At 43.1% G+C, this 22,173-nt stretch overlaps 2 protein-coding genes and 1 pseudogene across 2 annotated transcripts in view; 2 read left to right on the forward strand and 1 right to left on the reverse strand.

The window, feature by feature from the left end:
- The window catches only part of LOC125366145 (leucine-rich repeat-containing protein 37A2-like), a 408,609-nt gene that overhangs the window by 229,819 nt on the left and 156,617 nt on the right, over nucleotides 1–22,173 (forward strand). The window lies entirely within an intron of this gene.
- Nucleotides 1–22,173, reverse strand: part of LOC125366146 (RAD52 motif-containing protein 1-like) — a 243,380-nt gene that overhangs the window by 102,959 nt on the left and 118,248 nt on the right. The window lies entirely within an intron of this gene.
- On the forward strand, nucleotides 3,331–9,932 carry LOC125366148 (annotated as a pseudogene).

Genomic DNA, 22,173 nt, shown 5'->3' on the forward strand with positions numbered 1-22,173 from the left:
CTTTTGTTGGTTTCTGCGAAGGCAATCCTCCTCAGAACCTGAGAGTGAGGCAAGTTAAATTGAAGAGGAAGTGGTGGTATGGCCAGAAAATGCAGGCAAAAGCAGAATTAATTATGTTCCCCTTGTCTTTCCCAGGAGGGCCTCTTTTCAGGGCGGCCATTTTCGCTGAGGGATATGTACAGATCTCTCAGTGGTACAAGCAAGAAAAGCATGGCCAAGAAGCTACATGACAAAGGGTGAGTTTCTGGGAGCAACTTAACATTCCTAGCTAATGGAGGTGGGGAATATGGAGGGAGGGCACAAGAGAAAGTCTGGTTGATCCCTTCAAGACTAAAAGCTTGGCACTGTTCTTTTCCCAGGAAGCCCAAGGAAACTGCCATAAAGATGCCACCATCAGAGAGCGAAAGTGGTGTGTGCTGTGGGATCTGTCCTTCCACAAAAAATTGAAACTTTTATCCTCTGACACTGGCCGGAAGCCTTCCTTTTAAAAAAAAAAAAAGAAAAAAATGCACAGACTAAATGGAGACAGGAGATTACAAGTTGCTCCCCTAAAAAGGCAACTCCTGGGTCAGTGTATTCCAATTTGTAAGTGCAGATCACTATAGTACCAGTCACAACTATGTGTGGCCCCTAGCTATTTGCAGAGCGAATAAATCCTGTCTGTGTCTCCCCTAAATAAAGTGATTTTTATCACTTTGGCCATCTGTACTTACTATGTAGGCATGTTATTTAAATCTCATGGCTACCTGGGTAGTCAGTTTTATTCTCTCCAGTTAATAGGTAACTGAGGTCCATGGACTAAAAGTATTATGTGTGTGTATATATATATATATATATATATATATATATATATATATATATCCAGTCCTTGTGCTTGAAATCAGGGCTTTAGCACTGTCCTTGGCTTCTTTATCTCTAGGCTAGCACTCTACCACTTGAGCCACAGTGCCACTTCTGGCTTTATTTTTTCTATATATGTGGTGCTGAGGGCTTCATGTATATGCGGCAAGTGCTCTGCCACTAGGCCATATTCACAGCCCCAAAATTACAATATTTTTCTTAGGTTTTTATGTTGCTTGTAGTTGATAATACATGCCTTTACTCCCCCTACTTGGGGCATGGGGGTGGAAATAAAACCTGTGTTATACATCAGTCTGGGCTATATATTAAGGCTTTTTCTCAAAAACAAAACACCCAAATATAATTTATTTAAGTTCACCTATAGGAGACACTAAAGGCCTTAAGGGTCCCTGTGTTACAGATCCTGAATCTTCTATCAGCTTTACTGTCATTAATTGACAAGTGTCCAACAATGGAAGGACTGTAGCTCAATGATAGTGATCAGTAAGTTACAACTCTACATTAATGGTCAGGAAATCCAGAGAAAAGCTGTCTTCTCACCTGATTAGACCATAAATCATGAAACAGGATGTTCTCACTGACTGCCCATGGTATATAAACATTTGTGCTTATCTCCTGGTTCCCATTCCCCCACCCCACCCCACCCAGGACCCATGCTTTTAGGCAGCTTCAAAAGGACAATTGGAACAGAACAATTGGAAGTGCTAAAATACCTGTAGACCTTTCAGAGACAGAAGCCTGGAAAGTAAAAGACCAGGAGATGAGACATCCTGCAAAGCAGACAAGGGATTATTCTGAGCGGTTTCTCATGACTCTAACTTTCACTACCTATGCACAACTGTGTGGATAACGTGCTAGATTTGGAGCGGGCAAGCTTGTGCCAAGCCAACAATGCTCTGGCTGTCCCAATCATGACAAATACTATCTTTTGTCAAGTTGTCTGGTGGGCATTGGGGGCAAAGAAACAAAAACAAAGTGTCTTTGCCACCTTGTGAGTTTGACACCAAGAGAATAGTTTATATGCTCTTAGATGTCTTTTTCCTGCTCAACGAGGCCCTATACAGAAAGATAATCTGACACACCTAACCTAAACCTAGAAGCGGATGTTCTCTTACAGAATTATAGAAATGACAGCCTACAAACAGGATGGGAAAAATTCCTCCCCCTCCCAACATTTCACAAATAGGAGCAAGCACTGAGCGCTAAAGTTGGCAGAGCCTCAATGCATACTTCCCTTGAAGAAGCTGAGGGGCACAAGACACTGTGGTGCCAGGTTAGTGGGAAGGGCTTGCCTCACAAAACTGGCCTGGGGCTGGGAATATGGCCTAGTGGCAAGAGTGCTTGCCTTGTATACATGAAACCCAGGGTTCCCTCAGCACCACATATATATATAAAATGGTCAGAAGCGGCGCTGTGTATCAAGTGGCAGAGTGCTAGCCTTGAGCAAAAAGAAGCCAGGGACAAGTGCTCAGGCCCTGAGTCCAAGGCCCAAGACTGGCAAAAAAAAACCAAAAAAACAAAAAAACAAACCCAAAAACAAACAACAACAAAAAAAAACTGGCCACTTTCCAGCCACCCCAGGGCGCCTGTGCTCTGAACCTCTGCCCAACCCAGTGCAGCATTGCACACTCAGGCCTGAGGCTGAATTTCACCTCAGTGTGGGGCTTGCACCTCTTGCCAAGCACTTTGCCAGCTGCAAGGCCCTGCTTTCCAGTTTCTTTCTGCATCCTTTGGAAAGGGCCCTGTCACCTCTTCTAGGGGAAGGAGATGTGGTCAGAAGATCAGAGCTTCCAAGCCCTGTGTCCTGAGGGGCTGAGTAGCTGCCTTGGAGCCATCTTGGGGATGAGGTGAGGACCAAGCTGGTGTTCTTCAGCCTCCTGAGAACCCAGCCAGGGGAGGATGAGACCTGGGCCGCTTTCTGCCCAAGGGGCGGTGCCATGGTCCTAGGGGAGGCAGGCAGAAGAGGGTTGGTTCTTGGCTCCAACTTCAGACTGAGGGGAAGGCGTGGCACGCCCCAGTCACACACTTGGTGCTGAGGTCCTGTGAAATGGAAGTCATAGACAAGACATTGAGATTTCAGGGATCTCGGTGGGAGTCGGGTGTTAGGCCCCAGTCCTGTCCGACATTTACTTGGCTGGGCTCTGGGAAATCCCCGCCCTCACCTTCCCCGCACCCACCCTCTGCTGACAGCCCCAACCCCCCCCACACACCTGCTCCTGGACTCACCTCAGTCCTCACTACCTTTAGGTGGACCAACACCACTTGAGTCACAACTCTACTTCTGAAGGTACGAGTCCCACAGGATTATACCTGAGCTAGACGTCCAGCCGCGACCCTCAGGTCTCAGGCTCCTGAGTAGCCAGGATTACAAGCCTGATTAGACCGGCTTCCGGGGGAGGGGGGGGGCCGTAGCTGCGCAGAGTTGGCCCCGCCCCTGACCTCGCGCGGCCTCGCCCTCAAGGCCCCGCCCCCTCGCTCCCTTTGAATCGCGCGGGCGTGCTTCGCGCAAGCGCAGTTAGGCTCAGCTGGTTCCATTCCCGCGCTTTGCCTGTGAGATGGCGGAGTTGGATCCTTTTGCGGTTCCCACCGCGAGCGACAAAACCTTGTTGGTGTGGGCGCTGAGCGCGGGCCCCACGGCCGAGGCCTTGCAAGTGAGCCGGGCAGGGTGGAGGGAGGAGGGGAGCACCGCCCGCCCGCTGACCGGGGGTCGCAGCCCTGCCTCAGCGCCCAGAGCCTCTGCTCCTCCGCCCGCCCCCTCCCGGGGACCCAGGCCTCCTACGGCCCCATGGCCTCTGCTGACGCCCAGAGATGCGGCTCGCGTTGCATCTCGGCCACAGGCTGCCCTGCAGTCAGAGGGAAAGCCGCCCTGGGGGGACCAGGGTTTTGTGTGGTCCCGCGGGGGCCAAGGGTTGGGGTGAGGGGCGCGGCGTGAAGTGGGGGTGGGCTGCCAGGCACTAACCGGGCGTGGGGACCCCGCCCCCCAGCATTCTCTGTTCACAGTGTTCTCCCAGTTTGGCCTTCTGTACTCAGTGCGGGTCTTCCCAAATGCTGCAGTGGCCTCTCCTGGGTTCTCTGCCATCATCAAGTTTTATTCAGCCAGGGAGGCCCAAAGAGCTCAAAAGGCCTGCGATGGGAAGCTGCTTTTTCAGGCCTCCCCAGTGAAGGTGGGTCAGATCTCATGTGTGTTGTATGTACATGTATTTAGGTTTGAACCAGGGCCTGTTAGTCTACCAAAAATGCTGTGCTCCTAACCAAGATGACTTCAGATACCAAATTCTTAACTCCACATAAATGGAGTGTTGAATTCAGTAATTTTTTTTCATTTTATTTTTTGCCAGTCCTGGCGCTTGAACTCAGGGCCTGAACACTGTCCCTGGCTTCTTTTTGCTCCTTTTGTTTATGTGGTGCTGAGGAATTGAACTCAAGGCTTCATGCATGCAAGGCAAGCACTCTACCTCTAAGCCACATTCCCACTCCTGAATTCAGTAATAAGCAGGCATTTTTTGGCATTTTCCTCTGCAGAATGCTTACAACTGTATTAATTACCACACTGATCCTCTAGTCCAAGCTTCTATTAGATGAATAATGCAAATTCCAGGGGCTGAGAATGTAGCTTAGTGGTAGATTCCTTGCTTAGCATGCATGAAGCCCTGGCTTGATTTCGCAGTACCACATAAACAGAAAAAGCCAGAAGTGGCCCTGTGGCTCAAGTGATAGAGTGTTAGCCTTGGGCAAAAGAAGCTCAGGGACAGTGCCCAGGCATGGAGTTCAAGCCCTGTGACTGGCAAAAAAACAAACAAACCCAAATTCCAGATGGTTAAGTGACACTTGCTTAAGATGATGATAATAACTGGAAACTAGAAGTCAAGCACAAAGTTACTGATACAAAGATCCATGGCACTTTTTGTTGCCTTTTCATGTAGGAAATCTTCACAAGGCACCTCTTTTTAATATATGTGCTTTAATATGTGAGTTCGAAGAACTTTGTTGTTGACTGGAACATAAAGGATGTTTTATCATCATTTCACTGAAAGCTGTTAGGAATTGCTTTATTCCCCCCCCAAAAGACAAAACCTTCTTTAATGTGTTGAAGAAATCTTTGTTAGCATGCCAACAGATTCCAGATTCCAGAATGCCAGGAAATCACCTCATCATGTGCTTCAGTGCAACTTCCTTTCCTTTTCATTTATATTTGAGTAGTTTCATTAAATACGTCAGTTTGAGTATGATATGACAGTTTATAAGTACAATGCATCTTAGTGTCACCCTTTCCATGGTTCTGCACCATCTCTCCTAACTCCACTTATCCCCTAGTTACCTAGTTCCATTTTCACATATGTACAATGAATATTTTCACTGTATTTACCCACCTTTCCATTCTTTTGCCCTTCTCTTAGCCCTTCTCCCCTTTATTCTCTCCCCTCCTGACAATACATGTTTCAGCTACTTGAAATTCATTTTGTTACACAGTGAGTTTTTTTCAAGATCATAGTAATTCCTGAACAACTGCTTGCTCTTGTCTATATTGTTTTTCTCACCAGTTTAACCGCATCAACTATTCTCAGTACTAGCCCTGAGGATTCTTCCTCCATTGCTGCACACAGATTCCTTAATCTGTGTCTAAAGATTGAAGTCATCATTCATCAGATTTTCCTTAAATTTTGTACTGTTTTTAATATCTGCCCATTTCTCACAGACACTTAGACCTACAAATTGTACCAGAAAGGTTAAAGAATAAACAGTACAGACTTTCTAGTGCTCCTTGGACACTGAGACTATATCATTTGCTTTAGGTTTTAAGGAATTCACAGGTAAAACCCATTACAGCTATAGTGATAAAGGGAATATTCAAGTCAGTATGTAGTTGAGAGAAGGCATTCATATAAGACACTTGGGTTACTGCCTCACATTTTTTTTTTTTAGTGTTATTGGTACTCTTTATACTTGTCAGGTACTGTTTCTCCTCTCTCTCTCTGAAAACAAGACAATGTTGTTTTAAGGATGAATGACTAAGACACCTTGAGAGGGCTCCCTGCATCCTCCAAGGCATGTAGGAAAATGGTCATCAGCAAGGACTTTGCAAAGTTATTGAAGGTGACAGCATATCTTATACGTGTAATGTGCCATCAAGAAGTTCTGAGTCGTGTGGAAGCTTCCTGGTTGTCCACAAATTCTTCTCTGCGACTCTCCCATACCAGATCAGCCTCATAACAGCAGTGGTATTTAAAAATTAGCCAGAGTTTTCTCCTTCACAATGTGCAGCTTCAGTTGGAGAAAGGAATTTCATTTTTTATATATGCATTCTTCACTCATTCACCTAATCAATGCATCATCATCCTCAGATGCCAAGAATTTTTATTTCTTCTAACGGGGATCAGTATTGGTGAGTGGGGTGGATAGGACAGTTTTTTTCAAATCTGCTCTTTATATCCTATTCTCAAGCTGGAGCTACTGGATGGGTTAGGCTGACACAATTGCATTTCTTTGCTTAATAGCAGCCCTATAATTTTCCCGCAGGCATTTTTTAGTTGCTTTTGTCATCACTGTTTACCACCCAAGCTCAGAAAAGCCTTCCAATTAATCATGGACCCTAATGATAATGATGGACTATACTATGGCATGAGAGTAGTAAAGAACATTTATTGAGGGTTCATGTGTATGCAAAGTGATTAAATGGTCTTCCTATCCCATGCAACCCTTACAATCACTCTTCAAAAGTAAGATGAATTTCAGGTGTATCCCTAATGAAAAGTCTGGCAGACTGTGATATTTATGGCTATTATCTTTCTGTGACTACAGGTTCGTCTTGGTACTAGACATAAGGCAGTTCTGCATCATACTCTTCCCGTGCCTAGCTCACGATGCCAAGAACTGGCAAATTACTACTTTGGTTTCCAAGGGTGTTCAAACAGGATCATCAAGGTAAATCTTGTAAATGTTCCTTGCCTAAAATCTCTCTGCAGTATGTGTAATGTTGGACTTTAGACAAAAAAAAGTTTAAACTGAGCGGTGGGCAGTGCCGGGGGTTTTTAGCCTCCTGCGCTCTCCTGTCCTGCATGAGAGATGGGATAGCACACCCCATGCGGATGGGTCCAGGAAGAGGATAAGAGGGCTGACAGACTGCCACCCAGCCCACCTCTGGGCGGAGGACACACAGTCTGGGAGCCAGTCAGCGCCAAGACTTGTTTAAAGGCGGCAATGAGCTTCTCTTTTAAAGTGGTTGGAGGGCGGCAGAAGGGGAGGGGTACGTGCACCTACATAGGGGCTGTGATTGGATGCCTGAGCTGTCCGTCAGGGTGGAGCTCCGAGGGACCTCCCTAAGGGGCGGCCTAATTCTATGTCACAGCACACAGGACCGCCTAAGGCTTTACCACCAGGCTTCATCTTGGCTATATGTGGTCCCAAGGGTGGGAGGCGGGGCCAGCTAGAACCACCTCTTAGTGATGCAAGGCATCCGGGTGGGCGTGCCCCACAGAGCAGTACATGTAAGAGGCACCTACAGTTGATGGTGAGTAGACACTTATAAATGGACCCCATGGCACAGAATTTTCAATAAACCTGTCAGTCACTTAACATGTAAATCATATAACATTCCTGTAGAGTGTTAAAAAAAAGTATGCCTGTATGTATTAACTCATGAGATTCTTGGAGTTTAGTTTTATTTCTCTACAGTGAAATCTTCAGTGGTCCAAGGTTATGTGGCTCAGTGGTAGAACACTTGCCTAAAGTGTATGAGGCCCTGAGTTTGATCCCAGCACCACAAAAACAAAACAAAGTCCTAGGAATGACATGTAATTCCAACTCCTAATAGCTTCCAGAGCTTTCTGACCTTGAAGAAAAGGAGAATGATGACCTTGTGGCACCCTGGAGAAGCCAAGCCTGAAATTCTTCTGTGCTGTGGAGGTTGTGCTGCCTTTGTATGAGTGCAGGCTTCATGAGGCTGCCATTGTGGAGGAGCCTGTGGAGAAGCTGGAAGAAGATCAGTGCTCTCTTCATGGAGCGGAGAAGGATGACCTCTCGGTTTTTTCTTGCCGTCTTAAAGTCACTTTTCAACTACATATCCTTGTTAGGCTACTAAAGTCCTAGGTAGAGTTTCTGTGCAGTACAATATAGGTTTTCACCTTAGGCAATACCTGGCAACCTTTGCATCTAAAACTTCAGACCTGGCCTTCTGCCAAGAACTTAGGACAATGCAAATACTATTTCTGTAGTTCTTGGTTAGAACTTGCTTTATGCTAAAATAATTATTCCATACAAATCTCTTGTAGTTATTGCAGCAAAGTCATGATCTTAACAAAATCATGATCTAAAGATTTCCATAAACTCGTGTGTAAATGTTACTTGCCTAGTCCTAAAAGGGCTTGAGCTGAAAAAGAGGCAAACATGGATACCTAGAAAGAGAATTCCTAGTGATGCTGAAGTTAGTCTAGAATCTGTGACCTTCCACTTAGGATTTTAAGACAGAGGCAGAGCTGTTTGTGAACAGAAGAGCAGGCTCCGGGGGATGATGTGCAGGTGCTGACCTAGTCATTCGTCTAGACCTTTTTACTTTATGTGATTCCAGCCCTGATGTAAGATGGTAAGGGTGTTTAGAAAGGATGCCTTCCGGGCTGGGGATATAGCCTAGTGGCAAGAGTGCCTGCCTCGGATACACGAGGCCCTAGGTTCGATTCCCCAGCACCACATATACAGAAAACGGCCAGAAGCGGCGCTGTGGCTCAAGTGGCGGAGTGCTAGCCTTGAGCGGGAAGAAGCCAGGGACAGTGCTCAGGCCCGGAGTCCAAGGCCCAGGACTGGCCAAAAAAAAAAAAAAAAGGATGCCTTCCAGGTGTCAGTTTGCAGTCTATCAGTGATATGAGGCTTGCACCAAGTTCTTGACTTAGATCCTCACTCTAACATATCACAAACTTCCAGAAAATGTTGAGGCAATGAAAATAGGTACCACCAGGATGTACCTCCAGCAGAGCCATTCAGTCAACTTTGTGTGTTATCTACTTTTCAACATCAAGATAATGATCCAGATATTTATTTACATTAATATGTATCTCTATATAAGATCATATATACAATATATGTGTATATATGTATATAATGATACATAATTATATATCCTGTTCCATGATTTGTAAGAGGTTGTATACAATTTATATAGTTTATCATATTTAATATATTATATAGAACATACATACAATATATCCATGACAGTGTATCATTAATATAGTATTTGGGAAACAATAATCACTCATGAGTATTTTATCTCTTTGGTTGGCTGTAGGACTGTTATCAATTCTTATGAAAAGAAGGACAGCACAGAAGCATGCTATTCAGAGGGATTTGTCAGAGGCCTTCTAGAAACTGTGCATTGTGGGTTTAGGTAAGACATTCTTGATTGTCCTTGGAGGACTTTATTTTCAATGAGCAAATAAGCTCATTTTGAAAGTTAATAGGATGAAAATATGGATATTCAAAGCATTCCACGTTAATGCTTTCTCTTACTAAATAATTTCATTGGCAATATTCTCTCAAATTTGTCTTTTCTGATTTCTTTTATACAACAATAACAAATGTGCCCTGTTTATAGATATAGAATAAATGGCCTTCCATGGTTTGTGTAGAAGGTGTTTGACCTAAGTCTTCTTCTTCAGTTGCTCATCTCTCATGCAGAATAGTGATTATAACATTTGTGGAGCTCATTCTGCTTCTTACATTTTTAATACATTTTAATATGTGTTGATACTAGGTCTTGAACTCAGGACTTCATGCTCTCACTTGGCTTTTTCATTCATGGCTGGTGTTCTACTACTTGAGCCACAACTTCACTTCTGACTTCTTGCTGGTTCATTGGAGAGAAGAATCTCATGCAGTTTTCTGCTCAGCCTGGCTCTGAACCTTAAATCTCAGAGGCTTGTGTTTCTTGAATATCTTGGATTAGTGGTGTGAGCCACCAGCACTTGTTACAACCTACAAAACTTTACATTTTATAACTGCACAGATTTGTTAGGTATCACTGAAGTAGAATTTCTTCATCTGCAGAATAAGTCTAAAACTATCTACATTATGAAGTATATATATAAGAATAAGTAAGATGGTTTATTGTGTATGTGTATTAAAAATATAATTATTTTTTTCTGAATAGATAAATAAAGTCTGCTAAATCAGTCATTTAGTTTCACCAGGCATGGGGGTACATGCCTATTATCTCAATATTTAGGCAGCTGAGATAGGAAGATCATGAGTTCAGGACCAGCCAGGAATATATCACAAGTTCAAACCACCATGGGCTTCCAAGCAGTAATAATAATAATGCAGTTCAGCTTCCATTTTCATTTAAGATGCTGACATATTGGATAAATAAATACAACTCTTATAATAATGAGTTGACTTATCTGAACTTTGAGAGTGTCATGATATTGAATGATTTTCTACTTTATTGAGTTCTATACTGGTGGGAATGTTACTGGCTGTGCCAAAAGGCATTTTAGGATTAACAGAAAACTATCATAAAGAATTCCTCTCCCTCTTCACAAGTCCTGGAGGCTTAGGATGAGAAATCCTAGCTGAATTATTAGAAGCCCTATTTGCTTCTAAGAGGTGGCCCTGATTGGCTTCAGCATTTCAAACTGGGCAGCTACCTCTTCCAGTGAAAGTCTGGTTTACATAGTCATAAGCTAGAATTTCCATCAACAGCCAACTCTAAGAACCTCTCTCCTCTAGTCTTTGAGAATCCACCCCCTCAAACAAAGAAAGGAGTTTAGGTTATGCCAGACATTGTAGTATACACTCCTAATCCCAGTACTCAGGTTGAGACAAGATCGACCATTCAAGGACAATTTGGGAGTGAATTCCAGGCTAGTTTGGACTATATGATGAGAAACTTTCAAAAAAAAGTGGGTGGGGAGGGCTGGGAATGTGGCTTAGTTGGTAGGAAGCTTGCCTAGCACACATGAAGCCCTGGGTTCGGTTTCACAGTACCATATAAACAAAAAAGATGAAGTAGTACTATAGATCAAGTAGTAGACTGCTAGTTAGCCTTGAGCAAAAGAAGCTCAGGGACAGTGCTCAGTTCCTGAGTTCAAGTCCCAACACTGGTGCAGACGTGTGCGTGTGCACACACACACACCAAATAGAGAGAGAAAACTACTGAATGCAGGCAGCTCCTACCCGTAATGCTAGCAACTAAAGAGATTAAGATCCAAACATCATAGTTTGAATCCCGTCAAGTAATAAAGATCTTCAAGATTCCCCCTCCAAAATAACCAACAAAAGGCCAGGATGGAAATCTGTGTCAAGTGATAGGATACCAGCTGAACAAGCAAGTTAAGAAAGCACAAAGTCCTGAGTTTAAACCTCAGTACAGGCAAATTAGTCAAATTTTCTAGATTTTTTAAAACTTTTCTCTATTATGCTATGGTGTTCCTTGTGTAAAATCAAATCCCTGTACACCGAAAACCTAATGGCTGTAGTTAGATTTGAGGATAATTGCATTGTATGTCACTTATGAGATACAGTTTCTGGCAATAAAACTTTTCAATGATTTTTCTAAATATCTGTGCATTTTTCCCAGGGGAATTGTGGTACTTTGGGAGTTGAAAATTGTTCCTTGTTTCTCATATGGGGTATCTACTAGTCTAGTGGAATCTGTATGAATTCTGAATTCACTTACACCCTCACCTAAAACCTTAATTTTCAGTTATTTGAACATTTTTTTTGCAGATTCCATTGTCATTATTTCTTATTGCTAAGATTACAAAGGTTTTTGAACCATACACAGTTGATAATCATACATGTTTTAAACAAATAGTAATGTTATAAAACTCTGGTATGAGATGGTGACATTTCTAGGAAAATGCTTTCCTTTTCTACTTTTTAGAAATCATACGACTGTCTCATGCCATGCTTGGTGGCATACACTTATAATGCAGAAATCAAAGTGTTCAGGAAGAAATACTGTTCAAGGCCAACATAAGCTGCACCCTTAGATCCCATATCAAAAAAGGAAAAATAAAGTCTTGCCAACGGGAGGTGATACCTTATGTATGAAGCTTTAGAACAATAAAAATTCTAAATTGACCTTCATTAACTTTATTTCAGACAGTGGTAAAATAGCTGTGGAGTACAGACCCCGTGCAGAGATGATAGATATTGCAAGTGAAGACCATGGAAATGAAGACGTGGAAATGAAAACTCAAGGGTTCAGTAAGTAATGTAGCCATAATGCACCAAATTTAGAAGGCTGAAAAGTAGTGTGACAACTAGGTTAGGGCTGTGTTGATATGCCAAGATAAAATGGGGATGTTTTTCCTAGGCCAATGTGAAAGGTTGTCTCAGAATCCAACCCTCTATCTCAGACTGAATAGACTACCTCCCCAAATTCCTCCTGCAGAAGTACTGGAGTCATCACTGATTCTCAGCCCTAGCTAACAAAGTGGTATATTATCAAACATGGAACCTGGTGGTGAGACTTTAGAGGAAATGACATTGTGGGAAGAATAATCATAAAATGTATTCTCCTGCCCACCACGATAACTTGCTTTCATTGCAGGTGAGTTATAATTCTTGGAAGCCATATTGCCAAGGGGAGGAAGATCTTTCTGATTTCAGCTGGAAAGAGGAGCTGCCAGGACTGAACTAGCACTGCTGAGTATCCCCCGAGGCCCCACCGCATATCTTTGTTGGGAAGTTCTGCCATGGCCAACAGAATGAACTTCCTCTATCAGGGGATACCCTGGTCTGCAGGCCAAATCCTGCCTTGCTGTGGGGGAATGGTGCTACAGGAGGCAGTGGCCCCTCCTCTAAGAAGAGATGAGATTGGGCACTTTCACAGTAGAAAAAGGCTCCCCACTGATGTAGAATCCGACTAGGTACAACCATAAAAACAGATTACTGTTTTATAAACAAAGGTGACAGTTTCATTGTCATCAACCAGTGACTGAGTAGGGTGGGAGACCAGGGTTGCCAGGTTGTGTTAAAGAACCTGCCATAATGATTTGTCTTCTCACATCTCTTCTCACATCATCTCACCTGAGCTTTCAACCATGCTCAACCACAAGATGGACCTTGGAGGCTTCGATGACCTAGGATCCTCTGTTCCATCTCAGATGTTTGCTAGACCTCAGGAGCTGACTCACAGTTTGCTTACATTGCCAATGCAGATTCTGCTGGACAGCTACCTCCTGGGTCAGAACAGTTTTCTGCTTCTCATCAAGATTTTCCATACAATTGAATCTGCAGCACAAACTCCCAGAGATGGTGCCAGTGCAAGGTGAGGATAACAACCAGGCCCGACCTCTGCCTCAGACACTCAAAAATAACACAGAGAACAGCTCTAGGTGAGGCTTCAGACCAACCACTCCAAACACCAACGTATGCGAACCCTGTAACTGCCAAGACTAGACTCTGTCATGTGTGGATCTCAGCCCCAGGCAAGACTCACCAAGTTCCTGTGCCAGATATCGATCCCACGAAGCAACTTTTTACTGTCTTGCAAGTATCACCTTAGCTCCTTTGTGCTGGGAATTCTGCTGACACTCTGTTCTCAAGGTCTTCTTCCTCTCTCCAAACCATATTTAGTGATGTCCACATTTACTTTTTTCTTATTTTTTTTTCAAATTTTTATTATCAAACTGATGTACAGAGAGGTTACAGTTTCATACACTTTTTTCTTATTTTTATAGGTCAGTCGTGAGGTTTGAACTCAGGGCCTGTGTCACTGTCCCTGAGCTCTTTTGCTCAAGACTAGTGCTCTAAGATGTTAACCCATCATGTCACTTCTAGTTTCCAGTGCTTAATGGAGCTGAGAATCTCAGTGACTTTTCTGCCTGGTCTGGCTTCAAACTGCAATCCTAAGATCTCAGCTTCCTGCATAGCTAGGATTACAGGCATAAGGCAACCATGCCCATCTGACTTTTACTTTTCTTTTTTTTTTTTTTTTTTTTGCCAGTCCTGGGCCTTGGACTCAGGGCCTGAGCACTGTCCCTGGCTTCTTCCCGCTCAAGGCTAGCACTCTGCCACTTGAGCCACAGCGCCGCTTCTGGCCGTTTTCTGTATATGTGGTGCTGGGGAATCGAACCTAGGGCCTCGTGTATCCGAGGCAGGCACTCTTGCCGCTAGGCCATATCCCCAGCCCCCTGACTTTTACTTTTCATTTCTTGTCTTTACCTGTCCTCCTCTTTGTTATATCCATTATCCATGCTTTTATTTGTGGTTGCTCTACCTTTTTCCAAGAAGGTAGTGAGTCACAGAAGTTCACATGAGAATAGAAAATTGTAGCCTTCTCTAAAAGGAAGAACAGAGAGGAATCACAGACTGAAAAAAATTGGGTGTGAGTGTATGAAACAGGACTCCACACTTTGTCCTGAGTGAACATGACATTCATAAAAAAACAGAAGTTAGGAAGGCAAGTTAGTTTGTGAGAAAGAAGTTCAGTTTTGGACATTTTTATTCGTAAACAGTCAGAAGGCTTGCGATTGAATGGAAAAATCCATTAGGCAGATGAGCAGAATTACATCCTCTACCTCATTAGCAGACAAAGTATATATACACTGAGCAGGAGAGTTATGACCAAGAATAAGGACAGATTGGAGAACAACACATTTTAATAGCTTCTACTAAATATGTGCTTTTGCCAAGCAGTGGTGACTCACATCTGTAATCTGAGCTACTGATCCAGCTCAGATCTGAGAATCATGATTTGAAGCTAGCACTGGTCAGATTTTCATGAGGGTTTTATCTCAAATTTACTACCAAAGTACTGTAAGTAGCAGACCACTACACTACCATTGAGTCAAAAAAAGCTCAGGGTGCTGGGAATATAGCCTAGTGGCAAGAGTATTTGCCTAGCATACATAAAGCCCTGGGTTCAATTCCCCAGCATCACATATATAAAAAACAGCCAGAAGTGGCTCTGTGGCTTAAGTGGCAGAGTGCTAGCCTTGAGCAAAAAGAGGCCATGACAGTGCTTACTCTCTGAGTCCAAGGCCCAGGACTGGCAAAAAATAAATAAATAAAAATAAGAAAAAAATCTCAGGGACATGACCCAGATCCCTAAGTTCAAGGCCCAAGACTGGCGCAAAATATTTTTTAACTCACATTTGTATTTTTTTTTGGTTAATTTGGTTAACAAGTGTGCTTGAACTCAGGACCTGGATGCTGTTCCTGAGCCCTTTTACTCAAGGTTAAGGTTCTACCACTCTGAGCCAAGGTGCCATGTCCGATCTTCTGGTGGTCGCTTAGAGATTAGTGTCTCACAGAGTTTCCTCTTCTGGCTGTCATTGAGTGGTGATCCTCAGATCTAAGCAAATGTGGGAAGCTCATAGCTTCATAAAATAGAAAAAGTTGAGGGGTTTTCTGCATTTGATTATGCCCCTTGAGGTTGCAATGACTCTTTCTTATTCTGATCTTTCTTTTCCTACTTATTCATGGATATAAACTATTCCTCCATAGAAATTTCCAAGGAAACGATATCTCTTATATTGATGAAAATATATGGGGATGGTACCATTGGACTGAGAAACTGTGAGTATATTCTCTCCAAATATGAATGCAACACTGTACTGTTGGACCTCGCTTGGTCCAGAAATCTGAAGAGAATAGCTCTGAGAAATGCCACTGTCCCTCCACATCCTAAACAAGTCTACTGACTGAAATTCTGCAATTATTTTCAACTTGAAGCTTAGGTACTCAGGGTATTGTTAAGTGGCAGGGTGCTTGTCTTGCATGCATGAGGAGGCCTTAGAGTTCTCACGCAAAATAAAGTTTCAGGGACCCTCTTTGAATTAAGTATGTGATGATAGGCTGAAATTATTCTGTATCACACTAGTGATGGATGCTTACATTCCTCATGCATACAAATGAAATATAGAGTGAAAACTATACCTGAATTAAGAGTATAGTAGAAAGATCTATTTTCCCAGGCACTTGTGCACTATTTTACTGCATTTATATATGAATTTACTCTCTTTACACATAGTTGAATAGGTTTGTGGTATTTTCTTACTGGGTTTTTACTTTTTATATAAATGATAATATCTTGCAGCTTGATCTTTCCATTTCATACCTTATGTATGTAATCCTAACTTTCCTGTACATACATAGAGGATTATCCTATTCCTTTCATCTTCTGCATAATATTCCATAGTGTGGATACCTCATGCTTTATTTAGTATTTCCCATAGGATTGTTTAGAGCATGCCCAGTTAGCTTGTGGTGTTCGTGGTTACAATGAACATCCCCATCCATACATACTTCTTTGTGAACCTAGACAAATCATTCTGTACACATGGAATGTTAATCGCCCTCAAAAAAATTGTGCCATCATATACTGAGGGCAACAGAAAATGACAGCCTTAAAAAAGAAACAGAAACAAACGGATATCCTTCCTTCTACCATATGTTATCTCACTAGTCAGTATTTTCCCCAAAGCTGGATGAATTTACATCCAGAAGTAACCTTTTTTTTTTTTCAGGCAGGAAAGAAAGTTTATTACTGAACTGCTGGCCTGTGGCCAAGATGATCCATGGCCTGAGAGAAGGGAGGGAGGGAGGGAGGGAGGGAGGGAGGGAGGGGGAGAGAGAGAGAGAGAGAGAGAGAGAGAGAGAGAGAGAACCCCCACCCAGCCCTGCCTTATATCTAGGGCAGGGGCAAGGGGTGTGGCCAGGTGGATTAGGATGTGACCTCAGGGAAAGGGGAGGTAACTGCCTCCAGGTCTGCAGGTTACCCAAGTAACTGGGTGGAGACTTAATGAGGTGGGGGCATCTACATGGAGCCCTCAGGGAGAGGACCTAACACTCCAGCCTTTTAATAGTTATAAAAAAGGGCGAAGACTCTCTGGCTGCTTCCTGCTGGCAAGGGGCGTCGGCATTAGGGGTAAAAGGCAGAAATGTGGCGCCTCCTGGAGAAGGCGAGCAGCAGGGTCCCTTGGTGGTAGATGCCAGTCCTTGAATGAAGCCTGGAAGAAGTCTCATGAGGCAGGGGCTGGACAAAAAAAATATTAAGGCAAAAGAAAGGGTTTGGGGCACAAAATTAAAAATTGGGGTGACTTGGCTAGTTCTTGTACTCAGGAATGGACATTAGATGGACAAGCTACTATCTCTTGATCCCCCGGCTCTGATTAATTTTGAAAGGGTGAGACAAAGTGACTCCATTTAGGATGTGACATAATTCTCCTCTTACTCCTCTCTATGATTCTTGTTCCCTGAACTGGCTGAGTCCCAGGGGTCTAAGTGCTTGTTGCTGGGATGGTTGCCCCCATTGACATTCACGGGGTTTGAACTCAGGGCCTGGGCACTGTCCCTGAGCACTTCTGCTCGAGGCTAGTACTCTACCACTTGAGCTCCACTTCCAGCATTTGGCTGGTAAGAGATAAATCTCTTCAGCCATGCTTCCAGCCTGGCTCTTCGCTGCTTAGTTGGGAGATGGAGTTTAAGAGATTTTCTGCCCTGGCTGGCTTCGAACTGCAATCCAAGGAGTCTTTGCCACAAAAGCCCTTTTTGATTTCCAATTAAAACAACAAGGAGACCAAGGGGACTAGAGCTTACCTGTACCTTGTCAAGAACTGACCAAATACTTGCCAGAATTCTGCAATGACAAAACTCAGTAGATGTGATGAGTTTTAGCACAGATATATAGCTAGATTCAGCAGTAGACTCTTTCGGAATTCCAATAGTAAATGACATTTTTTTTGTCCAATATTTTAGAACCACGTGGTCAGTTAGAAAAACAATTTTGCTAGCAAACAACAATTTTCAGATTATAAAATGGAGAAACCATATTTTGATAAACTCCAGTGGGATGCCATGTTGAGGGGGTGGCAGGAGGACACAAACACAGTAATAGAGAACACGTGGCATGGCATAATGGCGCCTGAGCTGATGCCTGTTAAACCCAATATCCACCACGTGGTCAATGCTAGAGAAAAGAACTTTTAGATATCTTTGCTGACAAAGCACATTGGTGGTCAAGCCTCAGTTTCGGAGGTCTGTGAAAAGAGGCAGCTTTGTGAGCAAGGCACATAAGGATGGTACGACTTGGGAATTTTATACAGTAAGCAAGTAAGCAGGAAGATGAGAGAGAGAGGGAGAAAAAGGAAGAGAAAGAGAGGAAAAGAGAGAGAGAGAGAGCCTGAATATAAGTGACTTCTAAAAATTTACCATTGCAGTGGCAAAAACTGTATCTGTGCGAGTATTTCGAGCAGGCCTCATTGCACTGTCAAGAGGTGTGCTAGCAGTGTCCCGGATCGGGTGAGATTGTGATGCAAAACCCAAAAAACACAGGAGGGAGGAGCCTCGCGAGTGCTTACGCAGCAGAAGCGGCAGACGGAGCGGCAGAGAACCTGAGCAGCAGCAATTTCACTCACCAGGGTAGACAAGTGGTGTGGAGGTGGAGGTGGATGTGGAGGCCATGGTATTAGTGAAAAGTGCCACATGGCGACTCACAGCAGTTCGGTTCGTGGAAAAAGGGCTGTCAGGACTGGGGATACTCCCAGAAAAAGGAGGAAAATAGATGGAAATTTTGCCTGTCCTGACTCTTAAGCCCCATCCGAGTCACAGCACCATATATGTTAGGTTTTAAAGTAGGTAGCCGGTAAAGGAGAACGCCATGCGGTATTCAGGCAGGAAAGAAAGTTTATTACCAAACTGCTGGCCTGTGGCCAAGATGATCCATGGCCTGAGAGAAGGGAGAGAGAGCGAGCCAGAAGTAACCTTTTTATCTTCCAGAATTCTCAGCGAAAATCACCTCACCGAATTACATAAGGATACATTTGAAGGCCTCCTATCCCTTGAATATTTGTAAGTCAGTATGTTCATTACATCATTAATATTTGTGAGTAATTGTGCATAAAATATATTCAGATTAATCACTGAAATCTCTCCCAGCAATAAATTCTGCAGTTGTGTAAGTCTGTGTCTATCTCAGCTCATTCCTAGTAGTAAATACTTACTATTCATTATCAGTTTAATTATATAAGCAGCATATAGATCAGGAACAAACTGTCCTTACTGAGAAAATGGTAATGGAACGTCAGCAAAGCAGATACTCATACAAACATTGTATTAAAAATGCACAGCCTGACCAGGTGCAGGTGGCTCATGCCTATAATCCTATAGCTACTCAGGATGCTAAGATTTGAGGATGGTGGTTCAAAGCTAGCCCAGACAGGAAAGTCCATGAGACATTTTTTTTTATTGGCCAGTCCTGGGGCTTGAACTCAGGGCCTGAGCACTGTTCCTGGGTTCTTTTTGCTCAAGGCTAGCACTCTACCATTTGAGCCACAGTACCATTTCTACATTTTTCTATGTATATGGTACTGAGGACTCAAACCCAGGGCTTCATGAATATGAGGTAAACAGTCTACCAGTAATCCATATTCCCAGCCCTGTAAGACTCTTATCTCCAATTAACTACCAGAAAACCAGAAGTGCCATTGTGGTTCAAGTGGTAGAGTGCTAGTCTTGAGGTGAAGAGCTCAGGGCAAGCTAGTATTAGCCACATAATCAGCAAAAAATGTAAAGAAAGTTTAAATCCAAAACCAAAGGTTTATGGTTTAAAAATAATTATGTTCTTAATGTTACATGTCACAAATTCTATTTATTCATCCTCATTATCTAATAGATTTAGAGTACAATATTGTCCTCTTTCTTTTCTAGTGATTTGTCCTACAATAAGATAGTCTATTGAAAGACGTACATTTGAACCATTGCCTTTTCTGAAGTTTGTGTAAGTTGCAAATAGAATTCCATTATATCACATGTATCTACTAATTTTCAACTAGAATTAAAATTTTGCTAGTGAAAAGTTACTAATATTTATAGGAAACTGTTTTATACTAGCGAAGATGAGTGTGAGAATCATTACAATTCAGACAGAATCATTGTAAAGCAGTGGTTCTCAACAATGGACTGTCACCAGGAGATATTTGGCAACTGTGGATATGTTATAGACATCTAGTGGGCAGACAGGTCTAGAGGGATGCTGGTGTCCTACTTGTATCCTACAGTGTACAGGACAAGGCTCTACAGCAAAGAACTGTGCCACCCAAAATATTAGGGGTGTGGACATACAAAACCTGTCACTTGACACTTCATGTGTCAATATGAATGTAAATCACCAGCCAGTATTGTCCACAGGAAGATTTCTCTAAAGCATAGGCAACTACTGTGAAATCATAAATGTTCTGAATCTTTTTTCCTTCATTGCCTTATATCTTTTTTGTTTTCTGGAATTCTTTTTTATTTTTTAGAAATCTTGTTTGCTACTTAATCACAGAACTGATCTTTGGAACATTCCAGGCATGGCATGGAATGCTGTTTTTACACCAGATGTAAGTGGCATAGAAGATAAGCATGTTAACTAAAACCTTGTGTATTGAAAACCTAATATCCTTATTAATAAGCTAGGTATAGGAACTATAAGAACTCTCAAATGTATGTATTTAGGATCCATTCATTTTCTAAGTATTTTATTGTTATTAATAAGTAGTTGCGTACTAAGAGGTTTCAGGTCCATGTCAGGTTCTGAGTACAGTGAAGTGTTGTGAGTCCCATTTGTGTCGTTCCTGTATCTCTGAAGGAGAAAGCCAGATATTCGTGAAAATTCCAACTCAAATACTGTGTTCTTTTTTTTCTTTTTTGCCAATCCTGGTGCTTGAACTGAGGGCCTGAGCACTATCCCTGGCTTCTTTTTGATCAAGGCTAGCCCTCTACCACTTGAGCCACAGCACCTCAGCAATGGTGACTTGACAGTGAGTAGTTGCTTTGGGTGACTAGGGGATCTCTAATACTCTCCTGCTTTTTGCTTTGTGTCTGTTGATGTTAGCATTATTTAGGATAAATCACTTCTACCCCTACCCCCGCCCCCACCTCCAAGGCTTGGAAAAATCAGTCTCTGTGGAAGGCAGATATTAAGGAAGAAGTTAAGATAAGCTACGGACCTTGAAAACACTGGGTGTTTTGCAGGGAAATCTCAGTCAAGACTATTATTCTTAATCCATGTACATCCCTAACTACTTTTATACCTTCTGATAGCTTTTTTTTTCTCGTGGTCCTGGGCTCTGTCTCTGAGCCTTTCTGTGCTCAAGGCTAGTGCTCTACCGCTTGAGCCACAGCGCCACTTATGGCTTTTTCTGTTTATGTGGTACTGAGGCGAACCCAGGGCTTCATGCATGTAAGGCAAGCACTCTACCACTGAACCACATCCCCAGTCCCTTGATAGCTTTCTTCTTAGGATATTTTAGGTGATATATATCTTTTCCAATTTAAATGGATCCAATTTAAATCTTATATCTTTTCCAATTTAAATAGATATAACTGTTAGGATATTTCAGGTGATATAAATCTTTGAAATTTCCCACAGCTCACGGAGATAGAAATTTCACTAATTCTGCCTGGGTGTTTAGCGCTTAATTCAGGAGGTGCCTCTGGGAGGTCCCAGATCCAGTTTTTGTGGTCACACACATCAATCAGTACAGATCTCAGCTCCAAAAGGCATCATCTCTTTACAGGTTATAAGGCAAATAGCACTATCTATGCTGACTGCCAGGAGGTCAGTCTGTATTTCATAATGAATCACATTAAGAAGCTGAACAAAGTCAAATGCACTCAGTAATATTCCTGAGTCATGCCGAAGGCAGAGCTTGGTGATAAGCATGGAGGGATAGAAGCAGGAGCTGTGTGGAGAGAAGGAAGATGTGGTTCTTCCTTGGTCAGGGCCCCTGAGCTCATACAGAACAGTCCCCACAGAGGGAGGCACTTCCTTTAGAACTGTGATTTACTTACTACAAGAGCTGGCCAAAACCAGGGCTCATCTCACACTCCCTTCAGCTTCTTGCCTCCTGCAGAATCCATGGTCTCATCATGGGTGAACTGGCTTTTGCTGACCCTTGAATTTGGGCTTTTGCATGTGGCTTGGATTGGTCCATGGGATAATGTAGATCTGCTGGTCAATGAGTACTTGTCTTTTCACACAAAAGCAGTTTCCCCTGGGCAGCAACTGCCTCTCGAGGCTGGACCCAGGGAAGAACATGTGTGGAACAGCACCACAGGGGGAAGAGGGGCCTTCCAGTTGCTGCTACCTGCAGGGCACATCATCCCAATCTGACTGTTTGTAGCATATCATTGCAGATATAGCTCAAGTATTTACTTGTATCTTCAGTTTGGGGGCAGTATTCAGGAATGAACGAAGGCCCTCCAGCCGGAAGTACTCTGTCATTTGAGCCTCATCTTTTTGCTGTTCATTTCTTTTTAGATAGGGTCTCATGCTAATTTTACCCAAGCAAGCTGTGAACAGTGACGGGTTACCACCAGCTCCTGGGTAGA

Source organism: Perognathus longimembris, chromosome 17 (assembly GCF_023159225.1).
Source record: "Perognathus longimembris pacificus isolate PPM17 chromosome 17, ASM2315922v1, whole genome shotgun sequence".
In the NCBI taxonomy this organism is placed as follows: Eukaryota; Metazoa; Chordata; class Mammalia; order Rodentia; family Heteromyidae; genus Perognathus; species Perognathus longimembris.